General features: G+C 33.4%; 1 pseudogene; it reads left to right on the forward strand.

Annotated features, from left to right (window-relative positions):
• The first annotated feature begins 4,681 nt into the window (after positions 1-4,681).
• On the forward strand, positions 4,682-6,401 carry LOC139884715 (aquaporin PIP1-2-like; annotated as a pseudogene).
• The last annotated feature ends 285 nt before the right edge of the window (positions 6,402-6,686 follow it).

Raw genomic sequence — 6,686 nt, forward strand, 5'->3', positions numbered from 1 at the left:
AGCCGTCGAGTCATGTGTAAATCAACCTAGGAAAAGCGATTATATTATTTATTTTGACTTATATGCATATCCCATAATTTAGAAAAGGAAATACGATATATTCTTGAAATTTTTATTTGTTTCCATGTACAACGAGTAATGTTTATTAATAGAATCGAAATCTTTTATTTCTCTCTTTTGATAAAAAAGTTAAGAAAATGGGAAAAACACTTTTTTCTTCTTTATTAGTACACGTGAATACGTTATCTTCTTTTTCTTGCCTTGCTTATTATAAAACATAGTTTCCCCCAATTTTTAGCTAGCCTTTTGTAATTTTCATTTCTAAAACATAGTTTCCCCCAATTGTCTTTTAAAAACTTTAATTATTTGTTGACTTTAGCCGGGATTACACGCGGATGAATTGGTGGGTAGCTAGTGAAAGTGACTTTAATTAGAAGTACAAGTAATTTGGAGTCAAACTACATTATGTATGCTAACTAATGGGTGGTACATGTCTAAATCTTGTTTCGAAAGAAAATAAAATAAATGAGATTACTTTTTGTCATTTTAGTAAAACAAAACGGAAATGCAATTGTGAATGCTCAAAGTAAGCAGCTAGCATGTGCTTCATGCAGCAAGTACTAGACAATATTGTTCAAAGTATGTTTCCACTACTAAAATTCCTCTTAATTATTTTTGCACGAATGGTATGATTAAGTGGCAGACATTAGAAGATCCAAACGTAACGGCATTCAAGATTTCTCCTAATTATGAGCCTAACACAAACGACAAAATACTTTTAGACTACTAAGTGTACGTTGATCTAAGTGATATATATGGAACGAGCTAATTCTCTCACAAAACCAAAAAACCCTACTAGCCTCCCCTCCTTCCCCGCCGCGGTCCCTCTTTTCCGGCAATGGGAGGGTCCCTTGTAGCTGTTTATCTCGCCTCTCCGGCCTCCTATTTCTCTTCTCTCACTGAATGTTGTGTTCGTGAAATGGTTGAGTTGACTAGATAACTTTTATTATAGAAAAGTGTATCTGATATTTTTTAATATTTTTTTTTCTTTTATCACGGAAATAATATCGTAATCCCTCCTGTTTTATGTTTCTTCGGATATAAATTAAAAATCTCGTTGTGAAAAAAGAAGTGACGTGGAACGAGTCGGATACTCACTCCTTATTAAATAATAATAATAATAATACATGATATTTTTTTTTTAAATTAATCTAATATATTTAGTGAAAATTATCGAATATACACATTATATAAATAAATTTAAAAATATCATGAAACTCCTTAAAAAAATAAAAAATATCATAATGCAGAGGGAATATGTCTTAAGCTAGATCGTTGTTCGTTTTAAGAGGATGGAAAAATATATTTATTCAAGGAGCCGTCCACGTTATGTTGTACTCAAGTAACTAAAAATTCACCTTTCCGATATGAATAACGATCGAATCGAGGTTGATATTCACAAAAACTAATTTCGTGGTCGATATTCTACCCCAGCCCAATTCCCTATTTCATATTCTGGAACATACATTCGCATCTCCATAACCTCGGACTGCTAATTTCATGAGTTTCATAAACCTCGGGGACTTCCGAAATGATCTATATTTATATGGAAATTGAATTTCCCGTTCCAATGTCTAAGACCACGAATTTCTCTTTCTCTAATTAATTTTCATATTTTTTATATATAAATATGATAATTAATTAGGGACGGAAGTAGCGTAAATGCTCTCTATTATTATTCGGAAGATTGAATATTTTCATCAAAAATCGATTTACATTATATATCGGACTTTCTAGACATTGCTGCCTCCTAATGGGCTCAGGCTATTTTGTACTAGTCTTGTGGTGAACTATTGGGCTGTAATGAGCGTGGTTGCAATGTTGGAAATGGGCTACGATACTAATGGCTTATATTGGGCATGTTTTCTCCTCCTCAGACCTGTAGGCCTGTCGTAGTTCCCGTGATTTTACGGACGAACCTAGTTTCAAAAATAAAATTACTGTAATTAATTGCTTTCAACTTTTTTTATTTTTCATTTTGGATAGAATAGGAGAAAACATTAAACTAAAAAAAATGGTGTTTGTATTGATTATTGGTATAAGCCTGAAATTTTCAATTTTCCTTTTCTCTTGCCCTCTAAATAAAGAAAATTCATGACAATTATCAATAACATCTTACACAAAAATACCTAAAACTTAGATAGATAAATAAAAAAATAAAAAAAAAGTAAACACAAGAGATCTTGAATCGTTATTAATATCCCTTAAACCTTCGAATATCAATCGGAAAAAACATTTCTACAGTTATAATTTCAAGCTTCCATGTATAATCCAAATTAAACTCTACAAACTAGACTTTATCTTTCTTAGTTAATTTTTCTGCTTCCATAACTCTGTTTTCTCCCTCCTTTTCTTAACAAAGCCTAATTGAAATTCAGTACTAATAATTTTTTCAATAGAGTTTATGAATTTTAGAAATGTTAAATATGGATAGATCTCGAGATATAACTTCTCATATTTTTTAATTTTTTTTTATTAGTCCTTTTATTAGGTCTGAGTCCAACAACTTAAAACTTATCGAAATTTAATTTCTTTGTTTCTCTGTATATAAACCAACGGCCACATCACTCTCATTATTTATATTCCAAACAAATTGGCTTTTCCATCTATTTACAATGTTTAAATTCTCCTCAATTAGTGGCTATTTATCAATAGTGACATTATTTATAACTGCTAAATTAAAATTAGAGTCCAAAAAATTTCGAAAGTCAGCTTCAAGAGTGCTTAACTATAAAAATTTTGAGATGGAGATAGTATTCTCTTTTTCTCTCTTTAAAAAAAAAATTATTCTTAAAAATTTTGAAGTACTAATTTAAATTTATGTTATTATTAATTATTAAAATATCAATCTGTTATTAATGATATTTCTGAATCGACATTGATAAAATTAAATTCCCAAGATGAACCTGGTCGTCAAAGTAAGGTTGGCACGAATATGCAACACTCGCAAGTTTCCCTATTGTCTCAACCTATATCTTTTAAATTTTTACCATTTTGGTCCTCCTATTTCTGTCTCTTCACTTATGGTCCTCCTGCCAGAATTGATCTAGCAATGTTTCCAGATTCAAGGTTCAGTTTCTTCTGATCTTCTCCTTGTTTCTGCAGCATGTTTCTAACCTTTTTACGATATAATTCAGGACACACGTATAGTTTTAAGCACTTTGTTTTTGTGGTATATAAAATGGCCTCATAGTATAACTAAGTTAGAATCTATGAATTACTACATAATGTACTAATAGAGCTCTTTGAATTAGTATATGTTGAGAATATCAATTCATGATTCAGCTAAACTTTTATTAAAGCTAAGCAGCGAATCTCCAGTTGAGTTGAAAAAGTGAAGTGGAAACTACTCATATCACTTGCCAACTTTCTACTTTTTCGTCTCCCTTCCATTCCTTAGAAAAGTATTTTTGCTTTTTCCTTGGTGTTCATTAATGGCGGAAATAGATTATTGCTAAGCTATTCACTATAAAAGATACAAAAAATCACCTAAGACCACATTAATCTTCGAAGTACCATTGTTAATTAGTAGCATATACCAGATAGGGGTGGGAACCGATCGAGCAAACCGACCGAACCAATCCGAACCGACTCGATTTTTCGGTTTTCCAATCAGTTTCGGTTTAAAAAAATGACATTCGAATTTCGGTTCGGTTCGATAAAAACCGACAACCGACCGCCAAAACCGATATTTATCCGTTCTATATAATATTATGCGGCAATTATCAATAAGCTTTATAAAAATAAAACCCAACAGCCAACTAGTAATAAAACCCCACTAAACAATAATACATCATTCACTCTTCACTTCTTCATTCTTCTTTTGTTCGTCTGCCACCAAACCACCCCTCCCACACTACAAACCGACGTACACAACGCAACTCGCTCATCAACACTCGAATCGGGTCAAGTCTTTCTCAACTCTCAAGCCTCTCTCAAACGACGAATCGGCCGAAATGGATAATCATGCAGAGGGAAAGCAATTTACCTGATATACCATATTGATCTCTATGTATACAGTATGCTTATTTTTTGTTTAGAGCCTCAGAGGAATCAATATGTTTGAATTGATGCTTAATTTAGGCTTGTAAATAGTGAAAAGTAAAGTTTTTTTTCTTAAATTTGGTTACTCGGTCAACCGACCGATCGGAAAAAAAAACCGACCGCAAAAAATCGGTCGATTTCGATTTTGATTTTTCAAAACCGACTAAAGTCGGTACGGTTCGGTTAGATCCAAAAACCGACAAAACCGACCGATTTCCATCCGTAATATCAGATAAATCGGACATAATTGGACCGGACTGAATGGATTAATTTAATTAGACAATATTTAATTAGTTAATTTAATTTGCCCTTAATTGAAGTTAGTAGTGCTCTAGCTAGACTTGACCTTTCATACATATGATTTCTCGTGAATTTTATCGGTCACATGTGGCGACAGTTCCACAGGTAAATTCTCCCTTACATCAATTCAATGGAGAAGTGACACAAATTTTTCAAAGTTTTCAACAAACCCAATTTAAACATCAGTACATCACCTTACAAATACTAGAGTATGATTACTTCTCTTCACTCTAACTTGAAAATCAATCACTTGGTCCCAAAAAAAATAAGAATAACAATGGAGGGCAGAGAAGAAGATGTGAGGATTGGAGCAAATAGGTACAGAGAGAGGCAACCTATAGGCACAGCTGCTCAATCCCAAGACGACAATATTACTAATAAGGACTACAGAGAGCCTCCTTCGGCTCCTCTATTCGAGCCTGGAGAGTTGTCATCTTGGTCATTTTACAGGGCTGGTATTGCTGAGTTTGTTGCCACTTTCTTGTTCCTTTATATCACCGTCTTAACGGTCATGGGCTTTGCAAAGTCCCCCGACAAATGTTCCACTGTCGGCGTCCAGGGTATCGCCTGGGCTTTTGGCGGCATGATCTTCGCTCTTGTCTATTGCACTGCCGGCATTTCAGGTACTTTAAACCAAAAATCCTAGTATGTTTGATCAGTCGTGCTAAAAGTCTCAAATTTAGCATCGAGTCATGCTAAATGTCTAGGATTTTGGAATCACTAGTGACATATGCTAATTTAGCATTGAGTCATGCTAAATGTCTAGGATTTTGGAATCACTAGTGACATATGCTAATCACATTCTAATGCTTATAAACTTACTTATCCTATTCCTATAATGTAAGAATTTGTGCATTCAGGTGACGAGACAATATGTAATTCACCGATATTCCAAAATTTAAAATGTCAGAATCCAAAGTTCCTCAAATTTCTAATGTTAACAAAATAAAATATCGACTATTACATAACAAAAGGGCAACATTTCAAATTCAAAATTCCTATTGCATAACTCATGATAGTAACTCCCAAGTTAGTATTGATTCGTTTCTCACACGATTATTGGGTTACATTCATGAATCTCATGAACCAGAATGAAATAATTGAAACATTATTTGATCAGCAGAATGCATGAGGTGACAAGTTAATTACAACATTTTCTTAGATCACATTTTCAATAACACTGAATCGATATTCTGTTTGGTTTGGGATCTTGAAAGGGGTCACATCAACCCAGCAGTGACATTCGGACTGCTATTGGCCAGAAAGTTATCGCTCACCAGGGCAGTCTCGAAGCCATTTGTGGGGCCGGTGTCGGGAAGATCTTCCAGGCTTCTTCTCAATACGAGAGACTCGGTGGTGCTGCCAATACAGTCAGCTCAGGATACACCAAGACTGACGGCCTTGGAGCCGAAATTCTCTGAACTTTCGTTCTTGTCTACACAGTCTTCTCTGCTACCGATGTGAAACGTAATGCTAGGGATTCTCATGTTCCTGTAATGAAAAATTATCATGTTAAATATTGTCATTGCAAAAATGTAAATTATTATATACTCCATCTAAAATACATGTCATTTCTTTTTTAAAATGATTTTGTAATGTTGAATTTTAAACGATTTTTCAGATTCTAGCACCGTTACCAATTGAATTCGCGGTTTCCTGGTCCATTTGGCAACGATACCTATTACTGGAATAGGGATTAATCTTGCTAGGAGTCTTGGTGCGGCTCTTACTTACAACAAGGATCAAGCTTGGGATGACCAGGTAAAAATATAAATTATAAGAGGCCTAATACTGTTTTGAGCCTAATCTCTTTTTTTTTTTCTTTTTTTTTTTTACTTTAGTGAAAGATTGTTATTTTCTCCATAAGATTAAATGACGATTATAAATGTTTTTGAATGCAGTGGATATTCTGGGTAGGACCTTTCATTGGGGCAGCACTAGCAGCTTTGTACCATCAAGTGGTCATTAGGGCCATCCCTTTCAAATCCAATTCATGAACAATTAATTAATGGTTTGAAATTTTATTATGTCCTCCATTTTTCAGTGGAAGATTATACTAATGTTGAAGAATCAATAATGTTATTATTAAACGTTTAGTAAATGTTCTAAATATTTATATTTAACAGAGGAGCGTGCATTATGATGCTTAATTTATTATATATGTAATTGTCCTTCATCTTATTAAATACTTTGAGATGTAAATAAGCTATTTATGAATAAATTATTTACACCTAAATTATCAATTTCAAAACTCAAGAAATTTGTAAAAAAATTTGCTAGTC

This window comes from Rutidosis leptorrhynchoides, unplaced genomic scaffold (assembly GCF_046630445.1).
Source record: "Rutidosis leptorrhynchoides isolate AG116_Rl617_1_P2 unplaced genomic scaffold, CSIRO_AGI_Rlap_v1 contig591, whole genome shotgun sequence".
Taxonomy (NCBI): Eukaryota; Viridiplantae; Streptophyta; class Magnoliopsida; order Asterales; family Asteraceae; genus Rutidosis; species Rutidosis leptorrhynchoides.